This window comes from Trichechus manatus, unplaced genomic scaffold (genome assembly GCF_000243295.1).
Source record: "Trichechus manatus latirostris isolate Lorelei unplaced genomic scaffold, TriManLat1.0 scaffold00079, whole genome shotgun sequence".
NCBI lineage: Eukaryota > Metazoa > Chordata > Mammalia > Sirenia > Trichechidae > Trichechus > Trichechus manatus.
This window is the reverse complement of record NW_004444015.1, coordinates 11,546,592-11,566,073: the sequence shown is the minus strand read 5'-3', so window position 1 is coordinate 11,566,073 and position 19,482 is coordinate 11,546,592.

Sequence of the window (19,482 nt, the reverse complement as noted above, 5' to 3'; positions counted from 1 at the left end):
TTAACCAATGTCATAAAACAACATGTGTACTTCTGTTTCATGAGAAACTATTTGTTCTGTAAGCCTTCACCTGAAGTACAATAAATAAATAAATACTCAATAAAAAAAAAAAGATAGTCAAGCATGGCAGTAAAATTCCACCCCAGAGCTCACAATTCTCCCACACTTGTTTTAAGAATGAAAGTACAAGGGGTTATATGCGTATGTTAAGGCTTTAGACTTCGCCAAGGAGTTATTAAATTTTTAACAGAGTAATTACTTTTGCTTATGGGAAGTGTTACATTTAGGTCGGAGCCACAGGTGTGGAGCAGGGGATGGCGGGAAAGGCAGGACTTTTTATTTTGAAAAGTAGAGAGGAGCTCAGCTTGTTTTACTGACCGATGAGTGACTTTCCATATCACAGCCACATCTGTAGAACTTCAAGATATTATCTCAAAGTATGTCTAAAGGTGGAGTCCCTGGGTGGTGCAAATGGTTAACATGCTTGGCTACTAACCAAAAGTTTGAAGGTTTGAGTTCACCCAGAGGCATCTTGGAAGAAAGGCTTGGCAATTTGTTTCTGAAAAATCGGCCATTGAAAATCTTATGGAGCTCATTTGTAGTCTGACACATATGGGGTCACCATGAGTTGGAGTTGACTCATTGGCAACTGGTATATGGTGATATATTTCTAAAAGTAAGTGGAGTAGAAGAATGGGAATTCCAGAACACTTAATTGAACTCATGCAGAAACTGTACGTAGACCAAGAGGCAGTTATTCTAACAGAACAAGGGGATACTGCATGGGTTTAAAATCAGGAAAGGTGTACATCAGGGTTGTATTCTTTAAACTCTGTATGCTGAGCAAATAACCCGAGAAGCTGGACTATATGAAGAAGAACACGGCATCAGGATTGGAGGAAGACTCATTAACAACCTGCCATATACAGATGACACCCTACTTGCTGAAATCAAAGAGGACTTGAAGTCCTTACTGATGAAGATCAAAGACCACAGCCTTCAGTATGGATTACACCTCAACATAAAGGAAACAAAAATCCTCACAACTGAACCAATGAGCAACATCATGATAAACGGAGAAATTTTGAAGTTGTCAAGGATTTCATTTTACTTGGATCCACAATCAACACTCATGGAAGCAGCAGTCAAGAAATCAAATGACATATTGCATTGGACAAATCTGCTGCAAAAGACCTTTTTAAATTGTTAAAAAGCAATGATGTCACTTTGAGGACTAAGGTGCACCTGACCCAAGCCATGGTGTTTTCAATCATCTCATATGTATGTGAAAGCTGGACAATGAATAAGAAAGACCAAAGAAGAATTGATGCCTTTGAATTAGGGTGTTAGCGAAGAATATTGAATATACATGGACTGCCAGAAGAAGGAACAAATCTGTCTTGAAAGAAGTATGCCAGAATGCTACTTAAAAGTGAGGACAGTGAGACTTCATCTCATGTACTTTGGACATGTTATCAGGAGGGACCAGTCCCTGGAGAAGGACATCATGTTTTGTAAATTAGAGTGTCAGCAAAAAAGAGGAAAACCCTCAACCAGATGGACTGACAGAGTAGGTGCAACAATGGGCTCAAACATAACAGCGATTGTGAGGTTGGTGCAGGACCGGGCAGTGTTTCCTTCTGCTGTACATAGGGTTGCTATGAGTTGGAACCAACTCAATGGCACCTAACAACAACAACTGGAATCAGAAATATTCAAATATGAAGTATGGTGATCTCAGAACAGATGAAATACAGTAGTTAATAATGATACTGTGCTTAGATCAGTGCCTGGCATCTAGTACATGCTCAAAGTCAGCTATTATGGGGTGGAATTTCCCTAAAGTAAGGTCATAATTCCCACCTTGAAAGTGTAGGCATTTTAGAAGGGATGACCACAGGCTTCTGTAGGGGAGAACAAGGATAGAAGCTGTGGCATGTCCACAAATAACCCTTGTGTTGGGTTTAATTCTTTCATGCTTTTTCTCTTGCATAATACAAAGGCAAAAGCCACTTTCAGTGTACAGTTATTCCTTCATTGTAACTCTCTCTAGTTACGCTCACCTTCAACCTTTCAGTAAAGTTTGATACTCCTACGAACTCTGTGTGTGGAGTTGTGGGGACCACAAAGGTGAGCAGGCTTGTCTGTCCCAATGCTCCGCATTTGGCTTTGCGCTGAGGTCTTATCACAGGAACAGCAACACACCAGGAAGGGCCACAGTCCAGGAGCTTCACGTGGTCACAATCTAGGCCATGAGCAGTGGCATGATGGAAACACAGCTGAGAGCGCTGGGAGGGATCCAAGCTCAGACAAGTGGCTGCCTAATGGACATCTAACTGAGGAGGAAATGTGAGGGGACAAAACCTCTTTTCTCAGGATAAAAGGGGACCCTGCGTGTGGCAGAAGTGACTAATGCTTAGGTCACAAAAGTGCTGAAATTATAAGACAACATGAACAATCAAGACTAGTGGTCATTGACTTAGATCAATACCTTTATTTTATTTCTTCATTTTTAAGAAGCTCATTTTTTCACATTTTATCATTTCTGTTATCAGAGTGTATATTGATAATGATAATGGTAATAATAATAGCTAATACATATACAACTTAATATATGCCAGCTCTTAATCTGAGTGCTGTGCCTGTATTAATTCATTTATAACCCTATAAGTTAGATACCGTTGTTATCCTGTCTTTGATAATTCAGGATTCTGAGGCAGAGAAAGGTTAAGTAATTTCTCCAAGGTGACACACACACAATCACACACACACACGCTATTAAGTGGTAGAGGTGGACAGAGTTATAAATGGAAAAGTTTCAAATTGGAGACACTCATGTCAGATGTAAAAATGACAGGGCCAACATGGATTCCCAGGAAGCAAAAGGTCAGGATGTAAACTATTTGTTCATGGGAAGACTGTGTCAAGATGTAAACAATTTGTTCCCACGAAAAATGTGTCCATGAATGCAATAATTTATAACCAAACCAGCTCACGCCACTCACTTAGGTGGTAACTAACTCCCTCCTAGCCAAGGGGCCAATCTTTACATTTCAGAGGACTTCAAGCTGAAGCTGATCTTATCAGTCATTAACCCCCTACCTTTTCCTTTGTTCTCTGTATATATAGACCCCTCTCTCCACTTGAATGGTGGAGTGCTATGTATTTTCACTTAGCACTGCCCAGCTCAAGTTGTATTATTCCTCAATAAAACTCCTTTTCTTTCACTCCTAACAGAGTATGAGATTTTCTTCTTTGACATTTCTGGTGTCAGAAGTGGGACTTCAAAGGTGTATTATATTTCATGGTCCCTGCTTAAGGTAAAAAACCTCTCGAATCCAAGCTCCACTATTTTGTGTTGATAGCTCTTTGAGTTGCATTGTGGGTTTGTTTTGGTTTTTGCCTGTAAAAGTTTGTTTGTTGCAACTGTCATTATCAAATGGGAAATGCATGTCTAAAAGAGATTTGGAGCCACCTTCTGGGACTCCTGCTCACTAAACGAATAAGCATTATGGTTCCTTTTTATGTACATTCTTGTCTGTCTGGCAAAACCTCACTTGAGACAGTTTGGAAAATCAGTGGCTACTCTGGGGTTCTTTTGATCATTCTAAGTTAACTTTTCTGCGCAGTAAGTTAGAAAACCAAGGCTTCCAGATTAAACATCCTTAGTGGGATGCCTATTTTGATTGGTATATTGAGGCTGCTAAGAAATCTCAAGACAGTAAAATTGTTTCTATGCAGGACACTGTCTCTAAATTAACTAAGGAGAATAAATAGTTACAAAGTCAAATTTCTGCTCCCACCCCTTCTGCTCCCCACTGGCTGCTACAGCTTTATACTCTTTTTTGCCTTCCTACTCCTCTGACAACACTTTATCTGAACTTCCCTTTTCCCTAAAAAACCAGCAAATAAACCCTTGCCTGAAATGCCCCTTAAAATTCACCCCAGCAGTGATGCTCAAGATTCCCCTTGTATCACTTTTGCCCCATGGACACACTCAGAATTATGTAGCATTGTGAAAGATTTTCCTAAACTCTGTGAGAACCTGTGCAAATTTTCGAAAGAATTTAAAATCCTTGTTGAAGCCTACCAGCCTGGGTTCCTCAACTTATATCAGCTTGTTCATATGATTACTGGCCCAGGGGAAGCCCAATTATGGCTAGAACAGGAGAAATGGAAAGACCCTAAGGACAATTTAGCCTTAAATATTGATACAATGGCCACTGAGCTGTTAGAAGACTCTTGGGCCATGAGTAAAAAATTGCTAGAGTCTATCTCAAAGGCCTTTCCTCCACTAATTGACTGGACTAAAATTCACTCTTGTAAACAAAATAAAGATGAAAGTGTTTATGATTATAAGACTTGGCTGCTCCAAAAGTTTTCCTACCACTGGCCTCACTCTAATTGTACCTGGTGCCGCCAGCACTTTCAATGTTGTTTTCATATCCAGTCTTAAACCTGAGATCTCAGCCTTAGTAAAGTGACACCAATTAGATTGGGAGAAAGCTCCTATTGCTGAGCTAACCAACTTAGCTTTACAAACTTTCCCAGACTCTTGAAGCTGAAAGGGTTTCTAAGGCTAATAAATTAATGGTCCTTCAGTTGCAACAATTACAATCTCCAAGTCAAAAGAAAAATGCTAAACCTTCCAATGGCAAAAAAGAAGGTATTTGTCATTACTGTAAAAAAAAACTGACATAGCCCTCTTTTAAAAAATGCTATGATCTGATTCAGAATGAAGGGGCTCTGGGGACAAAATAGAGACTTTTCCTGTGGTGGCTCTTAATACGCAAAGAGAAACTATTTATTACTGGAGAAACTTGCTAATTTTTAGTTGACACTGGAACCACCCTGTCTGCTATTAACCCCACCTGTTTACATAAGCACCTGCCCCAGAATACTAAAACCTCAAAAGTAGTGGGGGTCATCAATCAGGAACAAATTTTCATTCATTCTCAACCTGTTCCAATAGCTCTTGGTCCTGTTGAAGATTTACACCCTTTTTTGCTCAATTCTGATACTCTTGTCAATCTATTGGTAAGAGACCTTTTATCCAAATGGAATTGCCATTTACAATTTAATGAAAAAAGGGAAATATTATTGAGTAGGCCTGATATCCCTAAGTCAACAGAGACAGGCTCTGAATTAGACATTACTCAGGAAGAAGCAGCCATTTTCTATATGTAAGCACTTGTCATGCTTCTCCAAAATTCAACTCAGCATAGTCCTCTCCCTTCTGACATCTTTTCCCTAGTTCCTGAAACCTTATGGGCCATCACATTCACAGATATAGGTAAGTTTTGTCAGCTGAGCTGATTAAAATTCAGATAGATTTATCTAAACCTCTGTCAAAAATTTCCCAGCATCCACTCAAATGAGAAGCAAAAGAAGGACTAGCTCCTATCATACAAGATTTCCTTTCTAAAGGTTTCATTGTCCTTTGCACCAGCCCTTGTAATACTCCTATTTTTCCAGTTAAAAAACCAGATAATAGGGGCTAGAGATTTGTTCAAAATTTTTGTGCAATGAACCATATTGTTATTTCTAGATTTGCAGTAGTCCTTAATCCTCATTTATTATTTTCCAATGTCCCTTCAGATGCAACTCATTTTACTATTGTGGGTCTTTACAGTGCTTTTTTAAGTATTCCTTGCATTCTGAAAGTTAATATTTGTTTGCTTTTACCTGAGGAAATCAACAATTTATGCGGACTGCAATGCCCCAAGGATTTACTGACTCTCCCACCTATTTTACTTGGATTCTGCATGCGGATTTGCAGCCTTTACAGTTTACAAACAAAATCCACATTGCTGCAATACATTGATTATTTGCTAGTTTGCTCAACCTCCCAGCAGGCCTGCCTTGATGACAGTGTATCTTTATTAAAACATCTGGCTGCTGGTGGACATAAGGTTTCCAAAGAAAAATTACAATTAGCTCAGTCTTCTGTTAAATATTTGAACCACCTAATTTCTGCATAAGGCCTCTTTATTGATTCTAAGAGATAAGAAGCTATTCTTGTCTTCCCTATATCCAAACAAAGAAATAGCTATGGGGGTTTCTAAGACTCTGCGGCTATTGTCAAAACTGGCTCACCATTTGTACAAATATTTAAAAGCCTCTGAGTCGGATTTATTCCAAATTGCACTAGAAAATTGAGAGGCCATAGTTCAATTAAAAGGGGCTTTATACAGACTGGGAAAAAATTTTTGGCTATGACATATCCGACAAAGGTCTAATCTCTAAAATCTACAGGAAATTCCAACACTTGCACAACAAAAAGTCAAATAGTCCAATTAAAAAATGGGCAAAAGATATGAACAGACACTTTACCAAAGAAGACATTCAGGCAGCTAACAGACACTTGAGGAAATGCTCACAATCACTAGCCATTAGAGAAATGCAAATCAAAACTACTACAATGAGATACCATCTCACCCCAGCATTACTGTCATGAGTCATAAAAACTGGAAATAACAAATGTTGGAGATGCTGCGGGGAGATTGGAACTCTTATGCACTGCTGGTGGGAATGCAAAAGGGTACAATTTTGGAAAACAATACGGCACTTCCTTAAAAAGCTAGGAATAGAAATACCATATGATCCAGCAATCCCACTCCTAGAAATATATCGTAGAGAAATAAGAGCCATCACACTAATAGACCACTAATAGACATATGCACACCTATGTTCATTGCAGCATTATTCACAATAGCAAAAAGATGGAAACAACCTAAGTGCCCATCAACAGATCAATGGATAAATAAACTGTGGTACATACACAAAATGGAATAGTACACAATGATAAAGAGCAATGACGAATCTGTGAAATGTCTCACAACATGGATGAATCTGGAGGCCATTATGCTGAGTGGAATAAGTCAATCACAAAAGGATGAATACTGTATGAGGCCACTATTATAAAAACTCATGAAAAAGTTTAAAGAGAAAGAAACAATCTTTAATGGTTATGAGGGAGGGGAGGAGAGGGGAAGGAAAAACACTAACTAAGCAGTTAGATAAGTGGTGACTTTGGTGAAGGGTAAGACAGTACACAATACTGGGACAGTCAGCACAACTTGACCAAGGCAAAGTCATAGAAGCTTCATAGACACATCCAAACTCCCTGAGGGACCTGATTACTGGGCTGAGGACTGGGGACCATGGTCTGTGGGGACATCTAGCTCAATTGGCATAACATAGTTATAAAGAATAGGTTCTACATCCTACCTTGGTGAGTAGTGTCTGGGGTCTTAAAAGCTTGTGAGTGGCCATTTAAGATACGTCTCCTAGTCCCACCCCGTCTAGAGCAAGGGACAATGAAGAAAACCAAAGACACAAGGGAAAGATTAGTCCAAAGGACTAATGAACCACAACTACCATGGCCTCCACCAGACTGAGTCCAGCACAACTAGATGGTGCCCAGCTACCACCACTGACTGCTCTGACAAAGATTGCAATAGAAGGTCCTGGGCAGAGCTGGAGAAAAATGTAGAACAAAATTTTAACTCACAAAAAAAGACCAGACATACTGGTCTGACAGAGACTGGAGAAACCCTGAGAGTATGGCCCCCGAGACTCTTTTAACTCAGTACTGAAATCACTCCAGAAGTTCGCTCCTCAGCCAAAGATTAGACAGACCTATAAAACAAACAATAATACACATGGTTCAACCATATATACGAAACTAAATGGGCACATCAGCCCAACAGCAAAGATGAGAAGGCAGGAAGGGACAGGAAAGCTGGAAAAATGGAAATTGGGAAGCCTATGTCAAGAAGGGGAGAGTGTTGACACATCATGATGTTGACAACCAATGTCACAAAACAACATGTGTATTAATTGTTAATGTAATTAATATGATTTTCTCTGTAAACTTTCACCTAAAGCACAATTAAAAAAAAGGGGGGAGCTTTAATGAACATGCCCACTCTAGGTTTTCCTAATTACCACCTAGATTTTTCCTTATTTGTACATAAAGTATGTGGAAACACTTTAGGCATACAACTCAAAAACATAGAGGACAACAAAGACCTATAGGTTATTATAGCCACAGCTTGACCTTGTAGCCAGGGGATACCCTCCCTACCTTAGGGCTGTGGCTGTTACTGCCAAACTAGTGGAAACCACTGCAGATGTGTTGCTGGAAAACTTTTTAGATGTCTACTTGCCCCATGCTGTGCCTGCCTTACTTAATTCTGCCTTGACACTACATCTTTCTGCCAGCAGGCTCACCTCTTATCAGTGGTGTCACTAGGGTTGGTGTCATCAGTGAAGTAACTCATGGTGTCATCCTCTCCTGGCCCAAAGTGGGCAGGGCTGGCTGGCAAACGCCCCTGGTGGGTGGAATGGCCAAGCCCTGCCCCACCCCCGCACAGGGTCAAGCACTATGCCACACAGCCTTGCCCCTCTTGGCCCCACCCCAATGACTCCCTGAAGCTCCTCTCCTCTCCCATTGGCCAAGGCAGAGACCTCCCTCTCCACCCAATGTCAGGAGCCATGGTCTGGCTGCCTTCACCCTGACTGGTGGGTGACTGGGAGGGAGAAGAGTTACCACACTGGGTGACAGGTGATACAACCCTAGTGACACCACTGCCTTGGTGTCACCTCACCTGGTAGCCCCAGGCCACCCACTGTTACCACCACTGCCACCATCACTGCCATGGACCTTGAGGTCATTTTGGTGTCACCCTCTCTGTTTGTCAGAGGGTGTGATCTGCACCCCTGCACCTCCTAGTAACATTATTGCCTCCTGTGAAGTTCTCCTCCTGGCTGCATCTAACAATAGACTACATTCTATGGCCTGTTTAAATCCAGCTACTCTTCTCCACTTCTACTCTGTCCTATAAGGTCACTATGAGCCAGAATCGACTCAACAACAACGGGTTTGTTTTTTGTTTTTTTTTACTCTTCTTCCTGCAACTAATTAGAGCAACTATCCTGCACATGATTGTCTCGTCTTGACTGAGCAACTTTTAATCCCTTGGAAAGACTTAAAGAGACCCTTTTAACTAATCTTGATTTAGTTTTGCTTGTGGATGGCTTCTATATAAAACCTAATCCTACTAGTCCTCAGTATCAAGTTGGATATTCTGTTACAAATTCTACTGAAGTTCTTGAAAGTCAGGCTCTCCCTGAAGCCACTTCAGCCCAACAAATTGAATTAATTGCCCTCACTGAAGCTTGTAGAATTGCTTTAGGAAAATATGTTACTATGTTTATGGACACTAGATATTTTTTGGAATAGTACATGATTTTGGCATGTTATGGAAAAAAAGAGAATTTTTAACCTCTTCTGGAAATGCTATTAAAAAAAAATGGAGCTTTAGTAATAGACCTTCTAGACGTTCTATTACTCCCCTCTGAAAAAACTGTGCTAAAAATACAGGCTCACCAACCAAAAAGATTATGCCCAAACTGAAGAAATTAGAAGAAATAATCCTGCTGATACGGCAGCCAAACAAGTTGCCTCTCAAGTTATTTCTACACTTATGATAAATAAAGGGATTCCCCAAATTTGTCTATTGATAACTCCAACCTTAATGAATTAACTTTAGAAAAACTTTTAAAACAACCAACAGTTAGCCCAAACAGATGAAATTAAAGCATGGAAAAAGGTAGGCTGTTACCAAGTTCCTGCCACTAAATTGTGGACTGGGCCTAATAAGAAAACTGTCTTACCCAATTTCCTGCATGTTCTATGATGCGAGCCTTACATGGAGGTTCCTACGTGGGACGAGATAAAATGATTGAGACCTTAAAAAAATATTGGTGGGGAAAATTTTTCGAGGCTGAACATGTCACCACACATTGCCCTATTTGTTCTTCCTACAATCCTGGAAAACACCTAAAAGTCCTACCTGGACAATACCCTTTACCTTCCAGGCTTGTGCTTGAATGACAGTTAGATTTTATTAAGCTTCCACCCTCGAATGCTTATCAATATGTATTAGTAATGATTTGTAGATTTTCACATTGGATAGAGGCCTTCCCATGCCGTCACGCTACTGCAGCCTTTGTAGCAAAGAAAGTTTTTGAAAACATGATACCCACCTGGGGAGCTCTAAAAACTCTTTGTAGTGATCAGGGAACTCATTTCACCAGTCAAGTCATCCAAGAACTGTATCGAGTTTTGCATATTTATCAAAGGCTACATTGTCCCTATCATCCTCATTCTTCTGGTCTAGTAGAGAGAACTAATGGAATAATAAAGACCCAAATAACAATACTTTGTGAAACTTTAAATTTATCCTGGACTAAGGTCCTTCTCTAAATTCTTTTAAATCTGAGGTACACATCATTTGGATCTCACAAATTTGCCCCCTATGAAATAATTACTGAGAGACCCATGGTCCTTTATGTCGCCTGCACCAACCATAACATTGTTCAGCCTGAATTACTGAAGTATTAGCAATCTGTAATCCAGTATTCTAAAGAATATCTTTCACAGGTTAGAGAAGCCTTTGATGAACAGAAACTAGACTCCCAAAGTCTGTCTAACATTGCTCTGGGAGAATATGCATACTAGAAGAGACACCAAATAAAAGACTCATTAGAACCTCGTTGGAAGGGACTATACTTAGTCATCCTCACCAATTCATGTGTAGCCAAATTAGAGGGAATAAAACCTTGGATCCATTTGTCACAGTTAAAAAAGACTAAGACTCCTCTTTGGACTAGCCAAGCCCCTGGACAATTGACGATTACATTTAAATGCCCTTGTAGCCAGAAACAGACAACATCTGAGGCAGACAGCTGACCCAAGACCCTGGACTAGGTCTGAAAATGCACTTCTTTATCTTTTTTTCTTTTTACCTTTGTTACAATGATGCCTCTACTAATGTTTTTCTAGATTGGGCAGATGCTTATGCTCATCATTTTAAAAGGTTTAATTGTTGGTTATGTAGTGCCCTCCCAACCTCAAGTCAGTCTGGCCTTCCCTGGTGGATCTCCCCACTACAGGGACCTGATTGGGTTGCTCTTGACTGACAGATACAAGAAAAACAGAGAAATAATTCATTACTACAGGAAATCACTATTACCAGATATTCCGTTGATATATGGCCTCTTTTCAGATCTGAATGAAATCCAGGCCATAACTTAACTTTAGTCTTAACACAATCCTTACTTTACTAAATAAAGTTACCTGAGAAAAGCTAGCTAAAGAATATTCCAAGCCCACAAACAGCTCTCTTCATATTATAGGTCCATATCAACAACTGTGGGACAGATTCATCTGATCAACTCCCCAAACAGGGAGGCTAAGCCAGGTTGCTCCCCTTTGTTGGTAACAATCTAACCACATCCATATGAATAACCCAGCCATCACCAGACCTATGGGATGGCTTCCAGCATCTGACTGTGCATCATTATAACCTTACAAGCTATAATGATTGGTACACCTCTAATTGGATATGACGCTCAGGTATCTATTAGGTAGCCCCTAATGGCATATTTTGGCTATGAGGCACCAACCTTTGGCCCTGGCTCCTGCCAGGCTGGATTGGAAGATGCACTCTGAGCCTGAGATGGACTCAAGGACATATTTTAACTGAACTTCTTTTACTAGCTAATGTACCCATATTAAGAGCTCGATGGTCTCAATCAGGGTTTCATTGGCTTGATCATTTAGCAGCAGTATTTGCACCTCAGGTAGGACTTGAAGCTGTTATGGCAAATGTAGAAATATTGACCAAATATATACAAACTGCCCTAAATGACACTGCCCATGGGCTTCAAGAGATCAACACCAAAATAGCAATGATGAGAAAAGTAGTACTCCAAAACAGATTGGCCCTTGACATTCTCACTGCAGCCCAAGGAAGTACCTGTGCCATAATAAAATCTGATTGCTGTGTCTATATTCCTGACAATAGTGCTAATATTACACTCTATGTTAATTATAGCAACATGTAGTATCTTGCCTTAATGATCCTGTTCCTTCCTTAACTGATATTGTAAGTAATTAGTTTTCCTCTTGGGATGGATGGTGGAAAAAAATGCTACTTTATTTTGGAACCTTTGTATTCGTCATAATGTCTATTATTGTAATTATAAAATGCTGTTTTGCTTTGGTTCAACGCATTTTATACATGAAATGCTGTACTTCAAAATCATTTTACCTTTCACATAAAATCATGCTGATTTCACAGGGTTTCACCAATGATCATGTTGTTTAATCACCTCCCTTTTGAATCCAGGGGTATGTTTCATCTTGACCTCTATCATTCTGTCCTGACTGAGAAATGTTCCTCAAATGTGACCTTGTCCGTTTAGATGTTCCCCATAAAACCTACTCACCCTGAAGATGAGGCCTATTAGCTCAGCAAGGTGAAGAAAATAATTTTATTAACCAAAGATCCTCCAGAAAACAGTTCTTGCAGAAGAAAAGCTACTCCATTTTGAGTGATCAATGCCCCCTAGCGGAGACTTGATCAAAAGCGGGAAATGTAAACAGAAAAGTTTCAAATTGGAGGCACTAGCGTCAAGCATAAGAATGACGAAGCCAACATACGTTCCCAGGAAGCAAAAGGTCAGGATGTAAACTATTTGTTCATGGGATGAATGTGTGAAGATGCAAACGATTTGTTCCCAGGAAAAACATGTTCATGACTGCAATCATATATAACTGAACGGGCTCACACCACCCACCTAAGTGGTAACTCACTCCCTCTTAGCCAAATGGCCAACATTTACATTTCAAAGGACTTCAAGCTAAAGCTGATTTTATCAGTCATTATCCCTCTACCTTTCTTTTGTTCTCTATGTATATAGACTCCTCACTCCACCTGAATGGTGGTTTGTATTTTTACTTAGCACTGCCCAGCTCAAGTTGTATTATTCCTAAATAAAACTCCTTTTCTTTCACTCCTAACAGAGTACAAAATTTTCTTCTTTGACAAAGTCCATGATCCTAACCATCACACTGTCATACAATTCAAGAAGATCATGAGATTTCTATTCTTTCCCAAAAGCTATTCGTAAACCAATGGTGTTTCTTAAATCCGATGGTATTTTAACATAGAGGAACTCCATGTAGTAGTTAAATGATGCCTAAGTTCAATTTCAGTCCCACCTTCATGCATCAGGGGCTTCTGAGGGATAGTATAGGGTGGTGGCATTTGAGTCCCAGCTATGGCACTTATAAGCTGCGTGAGTTTAGGCAAGCTTTTAAATCTCCTTGAGCCTCAGTTTCCTGTAGAATGAGGATGATAATAACATTTTCTACCTCACAGAGCTGCTATGAGGATAAAAAGAGATAATCCATGAGAAGTCCTTGAACACAGCTCAGTACTGAACAAGTGCTCAGTAAACAGAGACCATTTTCATCCTTCATTAGACTTCCTTGTGTGCTTGGATGAGGGGGCTTTCCCTGAATGTTCAGTCAAGAGGGAGGATCTTATGCATTGAAGACTGGCATCTTTAGATAGTGCCACCCTTCAGTCAACTCAGGCAGTGATGCTGTGACCTACGCTCAGCCCTGTTGAGTGCACAAAAGCATGCAAAGGAGTCACTTACAAAGCTGTCATGCACCTAGAGAGTTCACATGAATTGGGCACAAATTCACCTCAGATGGGAATGTATGACATTTATTAAATTAAACTAGAAAACAACTCCTCTAGGTTTTGCTTCATATCATCCAATCATTTTGAAAGTCTCAAACCTGACTGAGGTTTGTGAGAAGGCCAAAAGGACTTTGTTGGGAAAAACAAACACCCAAGCCAACAAGAAACAGGCACTGCCATCTTGAAGCAATGTATGAACACATGCCAAGTAATAAACTGGGGATTAATGATTCAAGTGGAGTTCCTGAGTGGCACAAATGGTTAAGTGCTTGGCTACTAGCCAAGAGGTTGGCTGTTTGAGTCCACTCAGAAGCACCGTGGAAGAAAGGCCTGGTGATCTACTTCTGAAAAATCAGTCATTAAAAACCTTATGGAGTGCAGTTCTACCAAGACATACGTGGGGCCTCCATAAGTCAGAATCAACTCTATGGCAACTGGTTTATTTTTTTGTTTTGTTGTTGTTTTTTAATGATTCAAGGGCTGAGGTGACACCTAGTTAAGGAGTGGTGGGGGCTGAGAGTGGGCCTGTGGTAATCAGGCAAATCCCCTTTTCTTAAATATAAGCTTATTTCCTCTTATTCTTCTCTTTGTGGAAAAGAAGACACACTTTGTTTTTTTTAATTGTGCTTTAGGTGAAAGTTTACAGCTCAAGTTAATTTCTCATACAAAAATTTATACACATATTGTTTTGTGACGTTAGTTGCAATCCCCTCAATGTGACAGCACACTCTTTCTTTCCACTCCAAGTTTCCTGTGTCCATTCAATCAGTTTCTGTCCCTTCCTGCCTTCTCATCCTGCTTCCAGATAGGAGCCACCCATTTGGTCTTGTGTATCTGATTGAACTAAGAAGCACACTCCTCATGTGTATTATTTTTTGTTTTACAGTCCTGTCTAATCTTTGTCTGAAGAGTGGGCTTCAGGAATGGTTTCAGTTCTGGGTTAACAGAGAGTCTGGAGGCCATAGTTTTGGGGGTTCTTTCAGTCTCTGTCAGACCATTAAGTCTAGTCTTTTTACATGAATTTGAGTTCTGCTCCACACTTTTCTCCTGCTCCATCTGGGACTTTCTGTTGTGTTCCCTGTCAGGGCGGGCATTGGTGGTAGCCGGGCACCATCTAGTTCTTCTGGCCCCAGGCTGGTGGAGTCTCTGGTTTATGTGGTCCTTTAGTCTCTTGGGCTAATATTTTCCTTGTGTATTTGGTTTTCTTCATTCTTCTTTACTCCAAGTGGGATGGGATCAATTGATGCATCTTAGATGGCTGCTTGCAAGCTTTTAAGACCCCAGACGCCACTCACCAAAGTGGGATGCAGAAAATTTTCTTAATAAACTTTGTTATGCCAGTAGACCTAGATGTCCCCTGAAACTATGGTCCTCAGGCCCCAGCCCCAGCTACTCTGTTCCTCAAAGTGTTTGGAAGTGTCCAGGAAACTTCTTAGCTTTTGCTTTGGTCCAGTTGTGCTGACTTCCCCTGTATTGTGTGTTGTCCTTTCCTTCACCGAAGTTGATCCTTGAGAAGACAAGCTTTTAATTCTCTCCTAGGCAGAAACTCTTTTTATGGACTATTATCAGAGGATTAGTGAATTTTTAAGAAAGGGTTTGGGGGAAAAAAAAAACGTGGTTAAGAAGGGAGACAAAACTGTGTCAGATGGCCTACGTGGTAGAAAGTGTCTGTGGAGGAAGGGCAAATAGAATTGCAGGTTGTACTGAGTTCCTGTGGGTTTTTTTTCATAGTGGACATCTTGAAATTGCATTGTGGATTTATGATAAATAAGTACAAGTTTGACACCTAGCTCCCTGGGACTCTTTCATCCCACTATGTTACAAATGCCAGTCAGTTAAAATGATGTCAGTTAAAAACGATGTCAGTTAAAATGTCTCTCTAGTACCTATTTTTATTTGGACTTGTTCCTCCTCAAATGTGGATGGATGTTTGGATGAAACCTTTCAGATTCTCCCACTCAGCGTGTGCCCCAGAAACAAGACACAAACCACACCCAACCATCACATCCTTGCCCCTACTATCAAACCCATGACCTTATCATTATAAGCACACTGCTTCAACTGGCTTAACCAGCCACAACTAAGCCAACCAATGCATCGATAGAATTGTTGTTGTTGTTAGGTGCTATCAAGTCGGTTCTGACTCATAGTGACCCTATGTACAACAGAACGAAACACTGCCAGGTCCTGCACCATCCTCACAGACGTCGTTATACTTGAGCCCATTGTTGTGGTCACTGTGTCAGTCCTTCTCATTGAAGGTCTTCTTCTTTTTCGCTGACCCTCTACTTTACCAAGCATGATGTCCCTAAAAGCCCTGGACAGGGTTTCTTGCTGTGCATAATAACCAAACTCTGGGCTCTTGTCCCAGTATTCTGAAGACTTTGCTTTGGCTCAGAGATTCTGAAAATGAAATCAGTCGTCTCTGAATAGTAGAGTATCTGCCAGGGCCATCTCTGGGCACAGTGCCCACCCAACTCATAGTTTCCAAATAATACTGTGATGTTCATTTGGGCTTCAGAAGGTCCCAGCCCTGATTTTCTAAGGATGGTGTGGGTATGAAAAACACTTGGGGGAAGTGTGTGGGCAGGTAATAAATAATTATAAGCCAGCTGGCAGACATTTGGTGAACTACTCTCCTAGTTGAGTTGAATCCTTAGAGGCTAAATCATCACCTCTAATCTTTTCTGGAAGTAGTTGAGGAAGAGATAAATAATACATGAAATGAGCAGTTGAGGCAGAGTTTAAGCAAACACACAGGAGCAGCCAGAAACACTGAGAGCTGAGTGGCACCTGTCACAAAGGCAGTGGAAAAAGCAGGAATAGCATAACGGGTAAGAGACAGGCTTGAGAAGGAGGTGGCCTAGATTTATATCCTGCTTGGCCATTCTCCAGCTGAGCAAGTTAATTAACCTCTTTGGGCTTCAGTTTCCCAGTCTGCAAAATGGGGGTAATAACAGAATACGGACCTCATGGAGCTATAGTATGATTAAATGAGTTATTATTATATAGAAAATGATTCAAGCACAGCTGAGAACATACTAAGAGCGGCATCATATTATTGTTGCTGAGTTCTGATGTCTCTAGAATGTTCAATCAACTTTAACTGCTATCCAGGTTAGTGAGCAGCCATTAAGGGCAGAGCAATGCAAAGGTGGGTGAGAGGAGAACTGCTGTGAGTAAAACGTCCAAATTCAGGTCATTGATTACTGTCCACCAAATCTTTGGTTGAAGTTGTTTTGCATTCTTGTTATACACACCCACATTTCTGGGGCAAGGGAGAGTGGGGAGGTGTTTCCACATGGAAATTAAAGATTGAAATTGCTTATTTCAGGAAAAACAAAAATAAACAATATGGAGGTATACTTGGGACCGTCCCCACCTACTTCCTAGGAAGCTGGCATTGGCCCTCAAACAGAGTGCGGGGTCATCTGCGTCTGGTTCTGTCACACACCTACTCTTTTCTATTCCACCATGTAACAAAGAACCAAGTCACCGTTCTTTGGTTACCGATCACTTTGATGAGTGCAACTCTTCATTTCCTAGTAACCGTTTCCTTCCTCATTACTAAGCCCTACCAACCGAAGGCCCCTGAGCTCTTCCACTCTGACTCAGAACAAGAGACCCACATGGCAAGCCCTGCGCCATGAATCAGAGCTTTTCCAGTGTTTGTTGATAGGAAGGGAAGAATGCAGGTATGGCAACGGTGATCACAAGGCCTACGGCTCTGGAAACCTCTCAAACCAATTTCTAGTCACTCGTCATCTAAAGTTTGTTCCTGAGGGGTAAAGCACCTTGATACAAATGCGGAAATGATGACGCAGAGGCTGCAAAGGGCTCCCTCTCCACCCTGCCTCATCCTCTGCTCCACTTGTTCTCTCTGCCCTCATGTGGCTTCATCACTCTGGACAGAGAGGAAGGGATTTAACACCCAAATTCACAACAAGGCATCAGTAGTAGTAGATGTCACCCCTTTGGATTATATTTACAATTTGGATTATTCCAGATAGGGTAAGAAATCTCTACCGGTGGACACGCAGGCTTTGTGGCTGCTAGCCCCCATATCCAAGGATGAGATAAGCTAGTCTGAAGAAGACCTTTCTTGATTATCCCAACTTCCCCATCCTGGTCATTCTGTAACCAATTACTCTGTTTTATTTTCTTCATAACCCTTATTATTCTCTGAAATCATCTTGCTGATTTATCCATTTATTTGATTATTGTCTGTCTACCCTTTCTGAAATGTAATGTCTTTGAAGACAGGGACATTGTCTGGTTTGTTCACTCCTGTATCCTGGAGGGTCTAGAATGGAGCCTGGTACATAATAGGTGCTCAATAAATATTTGTGGCATCAGTGAAAGAATAATGAACTGAAATGATTTTTCAGCAAGTTCTCTTGAAAATACATTGTTCACCCTCTGTCTTATACCCCCTCATAGCCTTTGCCAACTCAGACCCCATAAAATTTTGATAAGGCAAACAAGACTACCCTTTGTCCTGGCTGTATATTAACTCCCTCTTTAAATAGCTGTGGCAGGGAGCACCAATGATTTAGTAGCCTTCACTCAAGGGGTTTTGGACAAGAGGTAAGCTGGAGTATGGATGCTCTCCTGGATAGGTTACACACCAGCATGAGGCCGGAAGAGAACACTTCACTTCTAACGTAATTGAAAAGCTGAAGAGGAGTTAGAAAGATTAAGATAACAGGTCTCCACACAACAACCCCACAACTTTGAAAGTTCAAAGGTTTCCACTTTGTTAGATGTACATCTTCTTCTAATGATCCCCCGCTCTGTATGGCCTTTGCCTACAATAACCCTCACAACAGCAATAAGAAGTGTAGGTGGTGTGTATTATTAGGTCCATATGCTGGTGGAGAAAATGAGGCACAGCTAAGGTAGAGTGGGGTGAATCAACCACCTAGCTTACTATGTGCTCCCTTCAGGTCACCACTCATTGAGTGCCTACTTTGTATAAAGCGTAATTCTCAGGCCATATCAACCAATAGCCCATGTTGTTTCTCCTATCCTGACAGGCCTGGACTTGCTTGGCTCAGGGCTGGGATAGACTTCTCTGACAACCAGTAATCTGCACTAGACTACTCAGCTGCAAATGAACAGAGTTGGGAAGACCAGAGCCCCACCAGTGCTTAAGAGTGGTGGGTTTCCTGTGCAGAATGAAAGAAACCTTCTGACTTGTTCGAGATCACAAGGCTCACTCGGGGCCAGGCACTGTGCTAGGTGCTTCCCCTGCATTACCTCATTGGGTCCTCATAACCCTTCAGATAGAAAGTATCCTTATCCTATTTTACAGTTGAGGAAACTAAAGGTCACTGACTTGCCCGAAGTCAGAAAGCTACTAAGTGACAGAGCCATTTGAACATGAATGTCTGTCTGATTCCAGAGCCAACCTTAAGGCATGTCTTTTCAGCTGAAGATGTGCCAACCAATATGCTACAGCATTCAGGTAGAGCAATTTGTGGTCCTACACTGACCAGCTAGAGCCTTACACAGCTGCCATTGCCATCTACAACTACATCAACAGCACAGGCACTCAATAGATGTGGAAAAAATGCATGAATAACATTCTTTTTTTATTTGTTTTAATTTTATTGGGTTTTAGGTGAAAGTTTACAGCACAAATTTGTTTCTCATTCAAGAATTTACACACAGATTGTTTTGTGACAATGGTTGCAATCCTCACAATGTGTCAGTACTTTCCTCCTTTCCCTTTCCACCCCAGATTCCCCGTGTCCATTCGTCCAGTTTTCCTGTCCCTTCCTGCCTTCTTGTCTTTGCTTTTGGGCAGGTGTTGCCCATTTGGTCTTGTATACTTGATTGAATTAAGAAGCATGTTCCTCACATGTGTTATTGTTTGTCTTATAGGCTTGTCTAATCTTTGGCTGAAAGGTGGACT